Source organism: Leopardus geoffroyi, chromosome C3 (genome assembly GCF_018350155.1).
Source record: "Leopardus geoffroyi isolate Oge1 chromosome C3, O.geoffroyi_Oge1_pat1.0, whole genome shotgun sequence".
Classification (NCBI taxonomy): Eukaryota; Metazoa; Chordata; class Mammalia; order Carnivora; family Felidae; genus Leopardus; species Leopardus geoffroyi.
Window position 1 is genome coordinate 74,182,161 of NC_059338.1, and position 15,401 is coordinate 74,197,561.

Below are 15,401 nucleotides of genomic sequence, written 5' to 3' on the forward strand. Positions count from 1 at the left end.
TTTCTTCATGCCCTGCGGGGTGTGGCTCGCCAACGGGGGACGACATGCACTTGAGGCACAGGGCAGGGCATCACACCACGTCTGTGAGGTTCAGGGGTGGAAGCTGTGGGCATGGGGCCCTTGGAGAAGGCTTGACATAAGGGGAGACGTTAGAGTGGCTTTTGTAGGGTGAGTAGAAGTTTCTTCGAGGGATGAGGGTAGGGGATGGCCCAGCGGTCCCAGTGTGTAGGAGGATGGCTCACTCAGAGTGTTGCCCAGGAAGAGGCAATTCCGAGGTGGTTGTCTTAGTTATCTGACTCACATATGTGCTGTGTGGTCTCAGATCATTCTAGACCATCTCCCTGGATTCTGGAAAGATCCTCAGTCTGCAGGTGGCCGTCTCCAAGAGTTGAGGCACATTGCTTTGTGCCCACTACAGAGGGTCTGGAGCTGGTAGACCCTGTCCCCAAGGAGCTGGGACAAAATAAGCCCTTCACATGTAAACCAGAGGCTTCGGGAATAAGACATTAAACCCAAGTCCCTGGGGACTCAGAATCTCAGTGGCACATCACAGAGTTAAGGTGTTTGCCTTTGTACAGAAGGAGGTGAAAAGGAGGGATGATTGGAGTCCTCCCTGTCTCGGGCCCACCCAGAGCTCAGCATGGGGTCGGGGCCCAGCCAGTGCCTGCTGGTGACAGAGCCCAGAAGGCAGCGGCATTCACCCTGCGCACCAGGCCGTCTCCTTTACCCCTCCCATCTCTGACGCGTGCTCTCGCACCCCTGGGGAGAGGTTGGCTGGGTCGCCTGTGAGTCCAGCGAGGACGTGGTGAGGCCGGCTGCCCGGTGGCATTGCTTCTCCTCAGGGAAGATCGAGGAAACAACCCCGCCGCCCCCCCCCCCCACCCCGTCCTGTTGGGGGACAGCAGAAGGCACAGAGCTCTCCTGTCCTGGTATCTGTGGTTGTGATGCTGATGCTGGGGTGGGGGATTTGGGGTGGAGAGGCTCTGTAACCTCTAGATGTGCACGTCCCCATGTGAGGCAGGACATGCCCTGCTCCCAGGCCTCTGGGCTTCATGCGGGGAGCTTCTCTCAGACCAGGAGTCCTGGCTGCGAACGAGTCCGCCTCTGGCCCGTGGAGGGAAGGGCAGTGTGCGTGGGGGGCCTGGCAGGAAGGCATCTGTCTCCCGAGTGTCTCATTCTGGGTGAAGATAGAAGCACAAAGCCTCGGAATGGAGGGCGGGGGGTGGTTTGCACCCCTGCAGTTAGGGCTATGGTAGCACCTGCTGATGACACACCTGCCACTTCCCGGGTGCACCCCTGGGCTGGCCCAGGTCGTTCTCCATGGTTTCAAGTCCCAGGGGGGCTCCGCCGCCCTGTCTTAGAGATGACAACCTCTCCAGCTCACACACAGGAAGAAGGGGAGCGGGCACTTACCAGAAGCCCATCAGTCGCCCTGCAAGCCAGCGGCCCTTGGCCAGGATGCGGTGCCTTCTAGTGGGATAATGCTGACCATCAAAATGCTTATATTTTGATAACACCGACCAGAAACATGCTGAAAATGTCTTTGGTTTCTCTCCTTTTAGTTTTGCCTCCGTTAAGAGATATCCGTTGATATCCCCATTTTCTGTATTTGCTTAATAATTCATGCAACAAATATTTATTGAATGTCTAGCATGTGCCAGGTACATCTGTCTCCTAGATGTACTGACTGGGAGTTTTTGAGAGACCGTCCCTACAGGCGGATTCCATTAAAGAGAATGAACAGTAGGACACCTCTCTCTCTCTCTCTCTCTCTCTCTCTCTCTCTCTCTCTCTCTCATATCTGGTAATGACATCTGGCATGGGATGAATAGCACAATTCTGCTGTTGTCAACCTGGATTCAAGCAGATGGAAAGACCAAAGATTGAATTGGCTAATACTCTTATTATGCATTTTAGTGATATTTTCTCAATATTTAGACTTTATGCCAAGATTTGAGCCTAATTTGACACTCCTCTAAGGAGTAATAACAGTGGCCCACATGTAGCTTGTAGGGCTAGCTCGACCTGTTTCCGTGGAGATGGTGGACCTCTGGACCCGTCAGCATCGCATCTGTAATAACCAAATAAGCAGTTGAGCACACCAGGGATTCCAGCTCCAGCGTTTACGTGCTTAACGAGCTGTACGTTTTGCTGTGCTCGCGTGCTGGGGCCCTAGAGATGCCCCAGTCTAAGGGGCTGAGCAGACCCAGAGATGGGCTCTTACGGTGCAGCCTGGAAGGGCTGAGACGGGAGCCTTCCTGTGTGAGGGCTGGCAGATTCCAGAGTCCGAAAGCAGCAGGGACCTGTGTCATTCCCTGTGACCAGTAATACAGCAGGCAGACCAGAGAGGTGGCAGGGTCTAGGGGCCTCCTGCGCTGTGCCTGGAGTTGGGCCTTCCTCCCTCCCTCCCTCCCCCCCTCCCCCTCCCTGCCATACTCAAAAATCTGTTAGGAAGTTCTTTCTCCTGCATGACCCATTCCTCATCACCAACCTTTGCTGGTAATTGTTTTCATTCATTTTTTTTTTTTTTAATTTTAGAGTGCAAGTGAACTGGGGGGGGGGGGGGGGAGCAGAGGTGGAGAGAAAGAATCCCAAGCAGGCTCCATGCTCAGCACAGAGCCCAATGTGGGGCTCAATCCCGGGACCCTGGGATCATGACCAGAGCCAGAACCAAGAGTCGGACACTCAACCGACTGAGCCACCCAGGCGCCCCAGCCTGGTAATTTTTAAAGGGACTTTTCCTCTTTCTCAAGAGGAACTCACGTCCATGTAATGTCTGTGCGGTTTCCCAGGGGGTGGGAGAGCAGCCTGCACAGGCAACATCTGGCCTGGAGAGCTGGGCTCGTGTGGCAGACATTGATACTTCATCGATGCAATACACCCTTACTTTCAACTCCTTTGCGCAATCTCCTTTCCACCTTCTTACCTGCTGGCTACCACTCCTGGGCAATCTTTACTGAACTTTGGAAACCTTGATATAGCCAAGTTTGTTGGTAGCAGATAATAGCCTTCCACACATAATCCAGAAAGTACCTGTTTGGCTTTGGGATGGGACCAAAGATGCCGCACTGTTGGGGCTGGAGCCCAGGGTCAGAGGCCCAGCTCTGCCGTTTCCAGTGTCCCCATGGAGAGGCTGTGGCCCAAGGGGCCCTTGTCCTTGTCTGTTCAGGTGAGAACACTTGCTCAATTAGCTGTTAGGCTTAGTTCTAATAATCCTATTGCCCTTTTGATCATCTCCCAGGTATCAACCAAGATACTAGCATTTTCTTCTAACCCCGAACCTGCAAAACAGATAGTACTCTGGTTTTCAAAATAAATGCATCTTGGAAGTTAAGTAACTGACCTGAGAGCAACACAGCTGGCCAGACAGCCAGGATCCTAAAACCTGTGTGATTTTCTTACTGGCTACTTGAAGTGAGGCTCACTGTCCAGGTGTAAGCCTAGTTTCTAACGCTGGGAGGTGTCCACACTGTGGGCCCCCTCTCCTGCTGCCAGAACCGCCCTGCTCCTGTGACCTGGCCTCACAGGAGGACCATCCTGCACACAAGTCCGTGGGCCAGGCCTTGCCCACGTCCTCACTTCCGCCTGTGATGGGACCTGTCACAAGGGTCTGGGATTGTCGTTCTGAGAGTCCCCCAGAGTAGCCGGTTCTGGGGCGTTTGGAGATCGGCTGTGTCTGTTTTCACTTTGCATTTGTAATTCAGGAGAGGAGAGTGTCCATCAGTGTCTCATCCTTTGATGATGAGTCTTCCTCATCCTTTGTGGTTGACCTTGCACTTCCACTCTCCCGAGGAGCCTGGTCCATCATTGACCTCTCCTATCTCGCGCAGCTGGAGCCGCCCCTTCTGCTGGACTCCAGCAGCACTCTGTGCCTAGGTCTTGTTTGCTACAGGCCTTGCAAAGTGCAGGGAGGTTTATTTTTCCCAAAGTTCACGTCTCCTGTGCCCAGCCGTGCTGTCCTTGAAGCCACATCGCGGCCTTTCCTTTAGCAGCTGTTGACTGGCGGCCCACTGTGTGCTGGGCTTGCGCTCAGCACCAGGGACCTCCGTGATGAGCGAGACCAGGTGTGGACCCTGACCCGAAAGAGCCACGTGTCCTCCCCAGCACGTAGGTGTTAAAACCCGTGGCGAATGAACAGCTTCCATCTCATTGATGCTGCAGACTGCATGGTTACCAGCCTTGCTGTGCTGTGCCCGCTGCTGTGGCATGTGTGAAGGGAGTTTCCACGCACGGGGTGAGTCATCTCTGAAGCCTGGCTCCTTTTCCAGAGGGCAGCCGTGCACGGATGATCTGTGGTGGAAACAGACAAAGGATGAGCCTGGAGTCCTCTCACCTTCTCCTTTTCCTGATTTCGTTGCAAATGTCCCTCCAAGGAGCATTTCAGGGGTCGGTGGGATACTTGCTGACGCATCGGAATCCGACCCCGTGTAGGTTTCACGACAAGAGCCAGGTGCACCGGCTCCGGTGACCTGGGCCATCTGGGCAGCGTCTCCACCAGGTGGCCTGACAAACACGCGTCTCCTCCGTGCTGTCTGGAGACCGTTTGTCACCATCTGGCTGCTTTGTGGGCCAGGTAGAGGCTCAAGGAGCCCAACTGCAGCCCGGGTTTCAGATGCCTGGGGCTTCACATCCCAGCACAGGAGATGGAGAATCCTTGCAGCCTGCCGAGGTCACGTGAACCTAAGTAACCAGAACGTGGCAGGACACAGAGCAGTGCAGCTGTTCTGAGCATGGGGTCATGCGTGGGCCCAGGAGCCCCAGCCTGTGCGTTGCTAGGCACTGTCTGCATCTGGCCTTGCCAACACCAGTCGCCCTCTGCAAACCCAGGAAGCTCCACAGGCTGTGACATTTGTGACTGGTTTTTGCTAGGTTTGACAAGCAGAAGCCTACAAGACTATAGGCACAGTGTCCTCAGTTCAGTTGGTCTTGACCAGGACAGCCGGCCTGGAACACAGCTATGCCTGGCTTCTCAGTTTTCCAGACTGTACTCTTCTCGTGAAGGGGAATCTGCCTTCAGCTGACTCCTCCTCCCTTCAAGGCAAGGCCTAGATGGAGCCGTGTGTGTTGGGGGGGGGGGGGGGGGGGGTTGCCCTTTACTCTTCACTCTCGCCACCTGGCTTGTGACTTATTCTCCAAGATGCTGCTTCGTGGGGCTGTGTCTTCACACCCCCTGAGAAAAATCAAATGTCTTAAAACAAGATTCCTTTAAAACCCAGTACACTGTGCTCTCCTAGTAGTCCTGTGCGGAGAAGCGGTTTAATCTAGATGAATTTAGTACAAATAGCTCCTGTCGTCAGTACAGCTGGCTTCTTGATCATCTTAAGTGCAGTACAGGGTTGCCTTCTGTGTCTGCCATCAGGGAGGTTAGCTTCTCCAGCTGCTGGTAATCACTGGGCTCAGAGGTCTTTGATCTCACAGAGGAGCCTCGCCAGCCTGGGAGAAGGTTCCGCCGACCACCAGTGCGGTGCCGTGGCCCAGGCTCTTTGGCCTGCGGTGCACAGAGGGAGGAAGGTGAGGACGACGCGGGCTTGATTGCTGCCTCCCCCAATCCAGACATGGTAGCCAGTTACTTTGAAAAGAATCAAGGTTTGGCACCCAGCATAGATTTCAAATTTGGCTCGTGAGAGTGAAGAAGGGCTTCCCCAGATGCAAAGCACTGCTTCAGATCTGTGTGTGATGCGTGTGCACCACGGCGTGTGTGTGGGGTGGGGGGTGGGGTGGGGGTGGGGCGTATGGCGTGTGCCTGTCGCAGATGATGTGTGTGTGTAAACATCACCCGAATCGATATGCACAGTGTGTACGGGCGCGTGTAAGCCTGCTCCTCCCTCTGTCCTTCGGGTGTGACAGTCACTGTGAGCGCTAACGCCCATGTAACACCTGCCAGGTGCCGGGCACTGTTCTGAGTGGTTTATTTGGATTGACTCACTTGCTTTTCACTAAAACCCTAGGAAGTAGTTTTATGCATGTCCCACAGGTGAGGACACTGACTTGTTCCAGGTCGCCAGGTACTGAGTGGCAGAGCTGGGATTCGTCCCCAGTCGTCTGGCATTAGAGTCTGTGCTCTTGGCTCCAGGTTGGGGACAGCAGAAGAGCATCTGGTCACTGCCAAGGTCTCCGCGTTACCCCCATTTTCCAGATGAGGCCGAGTGAGGCTGCAGTGCTCCTTGGGCACCCTGCTGCTTGGTACTGTACCCACCCCGCACAGAGTCCTCCTCCATTTCAACTGCTCCACCCACAGCCCCACAAGACGTGCAGAGATGAGCCACTGCAGACTACCCCTTGGCAGCTCACCGTGCTGCATGGCATTTTGCGTCCAGTTGGGCCTCTGACACCAGGGAGCTGAGCCAAGATGCGGGCGCCCCTACTGAGAGGAGAACAGCCCACATCAGCATTCTCAAAGTTCACGAGGCAGATTAGAAAACACGGTCACGGGAAAGAGGTTCAGTAATCACTTAAAGCAGCCTTTCCATTAGTGTAATTTCTATTTATGACAATCTGCTAATTTATTTGAGCTGAAGTGGGCCTGGTCTAAGTCCTTGCACCTGTAGCTCTTCCAGATCTGGCACGTGGGGTGCAGACGCCCATCTTCCTGGGGGTCACCTGAGGTACAGCCCCACCCCTTCTGAGAGCACCCTCTCTGGGACACTCACCTAGAAGCCAACTTGGAAGTGACTGTCAGTTGCTCTCGTGTGATGGGTTTCCAGCTTTTGCTCAGAAGGCTGCGGGTAAGAACTGAGAGTTCTGATCCTGGCACTGCTTTCTCCTGTGAGAGGCAAGGCCATTAGAACTCAGGCCTGTGGGCTCAGAGGAGAGCCTGGTGACCCACTGGGCTCCAGGTTCCCCCAGGGAGTAGTTGGTTGAGCAATCACTTTTTTCTGTAAGAGAACACCAATTCATGGTAAACTTGAGTCACACGAATAAAGAAAGACCTCAAAAAACTGCTCAGTGTTTTCAAATTGCAGTACGTTCCCAAGTATTTCACTGCTAATGGTCTAGCAGAGGATGAGAGGGAAGGTATTTTATTAACTTCCTGCATTTTCCTTGCATCTAGCTGCTTTTCAAAGATTTGGAAGCAAACATTCATGGTTCTCAAGACATCTAGAATATTAACTGAGTATGCATGGAGAATGTTGTAAATAAAAAGACTGTGCCCACATCTTAAGTTTAATTAATAATGGTGAGCAATAATAATATATAATCCTTACACAACAGACTGAACTCCTTAAAAGTAGGAAGACTCTCGTCTTGGTTAGCCTTCTGTCCACAACAGCTAGCACAGTACACGGAGTAGGTATTAACAGGTACTTGGTATGAATCATAGTGCACACGCTGCAGTGGTGGAGGCACATGGGGACAAATGCATGTGACCAGTCCAGGAAAGATACTCTAGGGTTCAGCCACCACAGCCAGCGGGGGAGGAAGGGCTGGCTTCCAGGCTGGGCATGGGTCAGAGAGGACGTCACAGGTGAAGTGGAGTTTAAGCTCCAGAGACTGGGGTGTGCTCAGTAGAAAGACTGAAGAGGGTTCCAGGCAGGGAGAGGACGCGAGTCAAGGCACCAAGGCAGGAGGCAGCACCATCTGTTGTAAGAAGTACTCGTAGTTTGACGTGGCTGGTACATGTTCTCGGGAGTGAGATGTGCAAAATGGGGGGGGAGGGGAGGTCACAGAAAAACCCATGGGGAACTTGCATAAACTTCTAGGGAGTCGGATTTTATCCCACGAGCAGCAAGTAGCCACAGCAGGATTTTGGGCCAGGGAGCATTGTCATGAGACTCCCTTTAGGAAGATGGCTCTGGTGCTCCTCACCCCACTGCTCTCTGGGCATGGTGTCTCCAGGACGTGTTTGTTTTTGTATCGTGCGATTGCGCTGCCTTCTTTTGGGAATTTGGTGCAAGAACCTGCAAAGATGTACAGGGCAGTGCAGGTCTGTCTCTGCTGTCTCGTGTTCTTGGTGAAGCTTTCACAGGGTGTCGAGTTGACATATGGAGGATCACTGCTAGGACTGGGGTTCCTGTTGGGCTACAGACACCTGACATCCATTTCTGCTCTAAAATGTTAGGCGGAGGGGCGCCTGGGTGGCTCAGACGGTTAAGTGTCTGACTCCTGATTTCAGTCCAGGTCATGATCTCATGGTTCATGGGATTGAGCCCCACACCTGGCTGTGTGCTGACAGTGTGGAGCCTGCTTGGGATTCTCTGTCTACCTCTCCCCCTCCCCCGCTCACACACTTGCACATACTTTCACACACACACACACGCTAGCTAGCTAGCTAGCTACCTAGCTAGCTAAGATGCTACAGAGGAAAACCAGAATAATGGCGGCACTCTGAGCCTTGAATGTGGAAAAGGAATATAGAATGAGGTCTCTCTGAGCATGGGGGTCACTCATTATGTTTGTGTATCTTCTGTAAGCATATGTCTCCTCTCTGCTGCACAGCTCTCGCATGGGGTGGGCATGAAGCTCAGACATGTCCTCACCATGGTGTCCTTCAGGGTGCTGTGTCATCATGGACTGCACACTCAAGGGTCTAGGTACACAGTAGGTGCTCAGTAAATGGTCACTGACCCAAGCTTGTGCAGGTAGCGACATGATGATAAACTGTGGCCCAGCTGAGATGATAACTTAAAGCTACCAGTACAATTCCTTCTACGTTATTCCTGGAAAAACTTACTTAGTTGACTTTTACTGCCTCTCAACTCCATAGGTCTGAATTAGGGACTTAGAGGCAGGAAACCTGGTCTTTGCCCCCAGGGTGCTCACCCTGGCTTAGTTGGGGAATCAGTTATGGCAACAGATGTCTGGAGCCTGGGTAACCAGTGCTACAGTGGGAATTAGGTGGGAGCCCAGAGCTTAGGGATGGCCTGCTAGGTTCGTGTTGGTACTCATCATTGGCCAGTTTGGGGCTGTTCTTGCCATGCAGGAAGCATCATCTCTCCTCCTCCTCCCCTGGCCCTAAACCTTCCAGAAGGGGACCTCACTTAACACATGCCTTACAGTGCTAGAACTAGGTACCACACTGTCTCATCTGTGGGATGTACCCAAGCCCTGTGGGCTTGAGCCAATATTGCTGGACACATCTGGGTGCCCACTACCTTTAGGTCCTACCCCAGGACTTCATGGATCACCTCACAGGAGGAAGAGTGAACCATTTAGGGTCCAAGAGACTCTTGAACTCAGCAAGGTGCCTTCTGGGGCCCCATGGCATCTTGAGTCTGTTGCTTTGAAGATGTCGTGAAGGTGAGATCCTGACCCATTCCATCTGCTACACAGTGGACTTAAGGCACATCTCCCTGGAAACATGTGGCATGTGTGGAGAAAGTCTAGCAGGGAATGAGCAGTGCACTTGGAATCAACTGCATGTGAACCTCACACTCTTCTTGGCTATGTGGCTTTGGAGAAGTTTCTTAGTATCCTCGAAGAGGTTTCATCAATCTGACATTGTTGTAAGGACTGTATGACATGATTTGTAGGTAACTAACACATAATACGTGCTCAGGGAAAGAAGCAGGCATTTATTGAGCACCTACGGTGTGCCAGGCACAGTGCTGGTGACCAGAGACGACACCTACTCTCCTGGGGCTTACGAACACAAGCAGTCCTCTGAATTCAGCTAAGCAGTTGGGAAGGTATGGCTGCCTGCTTATTGACCTTGCTAGTTTGGGGAGGGGAGGGCAGAAGTTCATGCTGAGCAAGGTCCAGCACCAGACCCTGGGCTCGTGGATCACCACCTTTCAAGGGTTTGTGACCAGTAGGAGTGAGCCAACAGCAGTGACTGTAGGTAACTCAGCAGTGTTTTTGAGGCAGAAATGGCAAGCATGGAGGGCACCATAAAGGGTATTTGGCATTTCTTGCTGGGAGTTAGATACTGCCTTTGGGGACCCCAGAGGCAGAATGTGGGTTGTGCTAACCTGAGCTGGGAGCTTGCGTGTTCTGGTTCAGGCACACAGATTGTTGATCATTATATGTGGGTGTGGTTTAGGAGACCCACAAAGCCTGGGTCCATGCCAACAGGGGCTCCACAGTCCTGCTGCGGCATCGCATCCTTGACCTCCTAAGGGACAGGAGCAGGATCTCAGGACAAAGACATGCAGACTACTTGGAGATGTGATTGCTGTGTCCTGGGTGTCCAGAAAGGGTTTTAAAGGCAGGGAGCATTTTCAGCACCGTGGAGAGTTCCCCGCATGGCCAGCTCCACCACCCCAGCAACCTCCGGGCTCTGGCTTGACCCAGCCCTGTGCACAGAAAGATCCTTGTCTGTACGGTGTGGAGGTTGTGGGTCCACACCGAGGGTACCGTGAAGAATTGATCCAGTGTTTACCGGAAGCTGTCAGAAAGTGGGGTCCCGATTGGGGGCTGCAGGGTCAGACTACCTGGATCCTGCCGCCTCACGGCTGTGTCACCTTTCTTGCTCTCACCTTGTGCCCAAGTTGAAAAGAATTTTTTGAAATAGAAATAGCAGCTCCTACCTTACACCCATCGGGTTCTGAAGTCTTAAAGATAGCATTAAATTGCAATGATACGTATCACTTCCTTACCAAAGGGCCTTTCTCATGGGAAGCACTTTGGAAGCATTCTTTCTAACAGAAATGATGACAGGGATTAGAATCACCATCATCATTTAGTGACTGCTTCCATCTCCACCCTCGCTACGGCCATGTTGCGGTCTTGCGTGTACTAGCAGGTGATGAGGGCAGCTGCATGACTGACTGGTCAGCCAGCTTTGCATTTGGGTCCAGGCTCAGACAGCAGACTGTTTTTTGGTGGCTTATGGGGCTGAAAGGGAGGGGCGTGCATGCAGGTAATTAGCTTTATTAGCTCAGCTGTATAATTTTATGGCTCATGTCCGAAAGCAAATTAATACAGAAATATGCTATTGGAATGGTTTCCAGAGCCCCAGTGCCATTTGGCAACTTTGTAACTACTCACATGCTAACTTGCTCCTCTGATAATCATTTCAAAACTCCTCATCCTGGCCCTGTCCAGTAGGCACGATTTCTACGTTTCAAGCACTGTGGTGAGATCTGCCTCGAAAGTCTGGCATATTTTTTTTTTCCCTAAGAGGAAGTAATATACCATGTTCTGAAGTCTTAATCTGATACCCCTGGAGGGAATCAGGAAAGAAAGAAACATGAAAATGTGCATGTTAAACCCAAATCCGCTGACAACCTGCATGCTGAGCCCCTCTCCCTTCTGACTGGGATGAGGCGTGTTGACTTCAGCTGCTCCCGGTGTTGTTTCATAATGTTATCAGCAGAACTGTATTGTTGACTTTTTCTAAAATGTTGATTTTAAATGTGTAAAAGATGCACGTGGCTCAACACATCTTAAAAAAAGGTGTTGCCATCTTGCCCGTCATCCCCACATGCCCGTTTTTCTCCATTCCTTCCACGTATGTCAGAATTTCTCACTGAAACTATAATTGCAAACACATAGACCTTTTTTTTTTTTTTTTTTACACAAAAGTATTCTGTGTAAAGAATGTTTTGCATCTTGGTTTTTCCACTTAACTGTGCACGCCTTGGAAAACTTTGCATCTTCATAGTAAACTTTCTCCTTTGCCCAGTAGCAGAGTGTGACTCTTAAGCCTGTACTCCCATAGCTTTGCCATGACGGGGGTTTTCGAACTTTTGGAGGTTGGCCCATCTGGAAGCTGTAATGTCGAACAAGATCTCTTCCCTTTGTGGAGCTGCCATTCTGTGGGAAAGCCCTGGGATGCCTGAGGTGCACGGATCTCTGGGGGATTCCCTGCTCTGTGCTCCCGGCTTCCAGTTCCTCATCTGCCCTGTGCCAACGGGAACAGCCCCCCCCTGGTTGAAGGGAACATGTGGAACGCTTGCCACAGAACCTGCCCCGACAGGAATGCCCCCAACATTTGTTCCCTTCCCCAGCCCCCGTCTTTTGGGATGTATGTCTTTGAGTCTGAGACTTAGAATTCCGCTGGGAGCGTGTTGTATGTTGGGAATTGGTCACCCTTGAGAGTGAATTTCTGTGTGCCTGTGAGGCACGTGGCCCACCAGGTCGCAGCTGAAACCCAAACTGAAAAAAGCGAGGCTGGCTTGCCTGGCCGGCGCCACACGTGAAAGACCGCTTTCCCTTCATCTCTTTGATTACAGTGAATCACAGAGTGCTGTGCAGGGACATGGTCATGAGCTAAGGAAGGGGGACTTGGTGTTGTCTTTATAAAGAGAAAGTAGCTCTTCACATGGTGGCCGCAAAGGGAGCGAAGGGAAATGTAACTGCTTTTTGCCACTGCCTGGCAAGTCCCTGGGCTCTAGTCCTTCATCAGACTCTGCAGGGGATGTGTTTTCCCAACAGAGAGGTTGTCTCTGGGTAGCACTGGGGCCATGACAGCAGGGAGATGCTGACCTGAGTGGGTGGCAGGATCAGGGCCTAGGGGACCAACTCAGCAGAAGTGATTTATCCCAAGAAGGACCCCACTCTTCGTGACCACCCAGTACCTGCACAGTGGTCTGTGGTTTCACTGGGGGCTGGCATTGGCCCATTCCTGGATCATTCTCTTGGGAGGGAGGTGACCCCTCATCCTGTTTCCCATGGATCTTATTCATTCATGGATTGGAAAAGAGGAGTCCCAGCATGGGACTGACAGGTGCCATCCCCTCTTAGAGACCCATCCCAGGTGAGAGTCTATTGCCTAAAATCTCCAAGTTCTCTAAGAAAAGCTGTTTCCTTGTGTTTCTCCCTGGTGGTGTCATGGCAGCGTGTGCTGCTCTGGCTGATTGACCGACAGGGACGGAGCAGACCAGCCATGTGCTGGCCATGGTCAGGCTTGCAGTGCTGAACGCTGGTCACAGAGGAGTCCACAGAACTGGGCCAGCGTTGCCTGGGAGTGCATTTGTGTCTACCTCGTGCCTCCTGGAGAGGGAGGTGGGCTCATATTAGCTGAGAAACCCAGCCACACTCCCTGCTAGTGCCCTGTGCTGCTGAGTAATGGGCCAGGCCTCACGGCCATTCTGTCACTCACAGCAGGCAAGTTGCCAACCTCTCCGAGGCTCTGTGTCCTCACATTCCAAGCTGTTGTAATAGCCACATGTGCCTGGCTGTGCTGAGGACTCTACCGGGTATCCCACGGTGACGCTGGAGTAATCCTATCAGAGGGTCCTACTTTCCTTGCTCCGGCAGTGAGAGCTGGGGGCACCGCACACCAGTGAAAGTTAGCTTCTGATGAAAGCCACCCACTTCTACATGCTGACAGTCACGCAAATGTGCAGTCACACTTTCATTCATTAGGTGACGTCAACATTTATCGAGCTATCACTGGGGCCCAGGCATCGTGCAAGACGCTGGCACTTGAACGATGAAAGACGTGCTCACGGTGCCCCCGGGGAGATAGATGTTGAGGCATCAGTGCCTGTGATCATCGGAGGACAGCCACGAACGGAGCGGCTTTGGAGCGCGCCGCTGTGTTTACGATAGCAAACGGGATGCGGGTGTCTGCACCCTGGCCGTGCAGTGTGAGTTAATACGTGGAGGAGGCACCCCTACCCTCATGCCGTCAGGGTGGCCCCTCCTCCGCGCCTCCCTCTCCTGTGTGGTCACTTTTTGTATTGCTTTCTTCCTGGTGAGGCCCTCGGGCCTCTGCCTCACGGATTCTCAAAGGGAGACTGTCCTGGGAGGTACAACGGTTTCTCCTTCAGCTCTGTGTTGGAGAGAGGCAGCCGGACTGTCAGGACTGTCTTGGGGGCCCTGGTTTCTTCCCACGAGAGCCCCTGGCCCGGGGGGGTAATTTCTCTGTGTTCCTTTAGGCACTGCCGAGAGGGCCCAACGTCAGGGTTTCTGTGGGGTGAGGCCTGGGAGGGAGTGAGTGCTGGTGGGGAGCGGAATACCACATGGGCGTTTGTGACTCTACTCTGGTGTGTATACACTGGCCCACGAACCAAACTTTTGACATCCTGGGTCTTACGTTGTTGTCTGCTGTGTGTAATGTAACAGCTTTGAGCAGTGAGTAAGAACCTAGACTCTGGAGTGAGACTGTCTGGGCACTAATCGTGGCTGTGTGGCTTTGGGCAAGTGTCCCAACCTCCCTGTGCCTCCATTTCCTCGTGTGCAAAGTTGGCATAGTACTTAGTGGGTGACAGACTTTGAGTCAGTTTGTGTAAGGTGCTTAGACCAGGCCTCAGCCAGAAAGTGATCTTGGCTATTACAGTCTGCACACTCACACCCGTGCGGATCCATAGGGTTAGGTTGGGGTCTGAACGTTTTGTCTGCACCCCAAAAGCCCACATGCCTGAGGGATTTGGGGAGTCTGAGGAGGCAGCACAGGGCAGCCAGCCCTGCCTGGCCCGTTGCCACTAGACCGTGAGCGCCAAGCGAGAAGAAGGGGCCTGGTGAGCTGTGCTCTGGTCTGGCCGTGGGCATACGCCCGCACGCCCGTCCGTGAGCAAGCACATGAGCACGTCCCCCCGCCCCGCCCTGAGGCGACACTGAAGTAGTGAGGTGCCTGCCCCCTCCTAGGGCGGGTCTTTGCCCCCCTGTGTGGGCCAGGCCCTGCGTTCCCCTCTCCAGGGAAGCCCTCCATTCTTCCCTGACCGGAATCGCTTCTGTCACGTTCCTCACCTGGAGAAGTAAGTTAATACGGCGTCTCCCATGTTAAAATTAGAATATTCGGATCCGCGGGGTGAGAGGAAGAAACACGATCGGTCAGTCATTATCCATGGAAATTAAACACTGTACAATGTCCCGTTCCTTAAGACAGAGACCTTCCCGGTGAATAAATTTTTAATATTGAGCACTTCTCTTGAGAACATTCAATTTCTGGGAAGGCAGAGTGCATTGCCATTTACTCAGTGGTTGTTTGCACAGGTAATGCTCCTTGGCTCTGGGGTGGAGAAGGCCCGTTATCTTCAGCTGCTGTGAAAGCAGGTGGTCTAAGCAGCAGGCTGAACCCTCTTCCTCTGGGGGAGCCGGGTGGCCAATCACAGACAACCACAGATATTTTCTGAACCCCACTCTGGACCTAAATGCCCAGTTCTGGGGAGAACAAGTTTCTGGGATCTCAGAGTCCCATGTTGGAGACAAGTTCTCCTCCCAGTCTTAAAGTAGAGAGAACAGACCCTGGGTGGCCTTGGGCCCTCTCCCCATTCAGCCAGGGTCCCCCACTCGGCCTGTGAGTGTGATCAGGTGCCCAGAGCCTGAGTGAGGCTCAGAGGAGTAACTGAGAGGGGCGACGCCTGCAGGAAGATGTGGGCAGAGAGGGTCCTCCGTTCTGGAGCTTGACTTGCCCGGAATGAGTCTCGGTATGAGGCTCCGGCCTGTCTTGGCACGCACCCCCTCCTCCCCGTGTCAGCCTGTCACCAGCTGGGTAAGCCCCCCGGGCTCCCGAGCAGTGGGGGTGGGAATGCTGAGTGCGGGGTCCCATCTGGGACGCTGTGTGTCTGTCCTGG

At 53.0% G+C, this 15,401-nt stretch overlaps 1 protein-coding gene across 6 annotated transcripts in view; it reads left to right on the forward strand.

Annotated features, from left to right (window-relative positions):
* Positions 1 to 15,401, forward strand: part of TRAPPC9 (trafficking protein particle complex subunit 9) — a 573,855-nt gene that overhangs the window by 436,871 nt on the left and 121,583 nt on the right. The gene's annotated exons all lie outside the window — the stretch shown is intronic.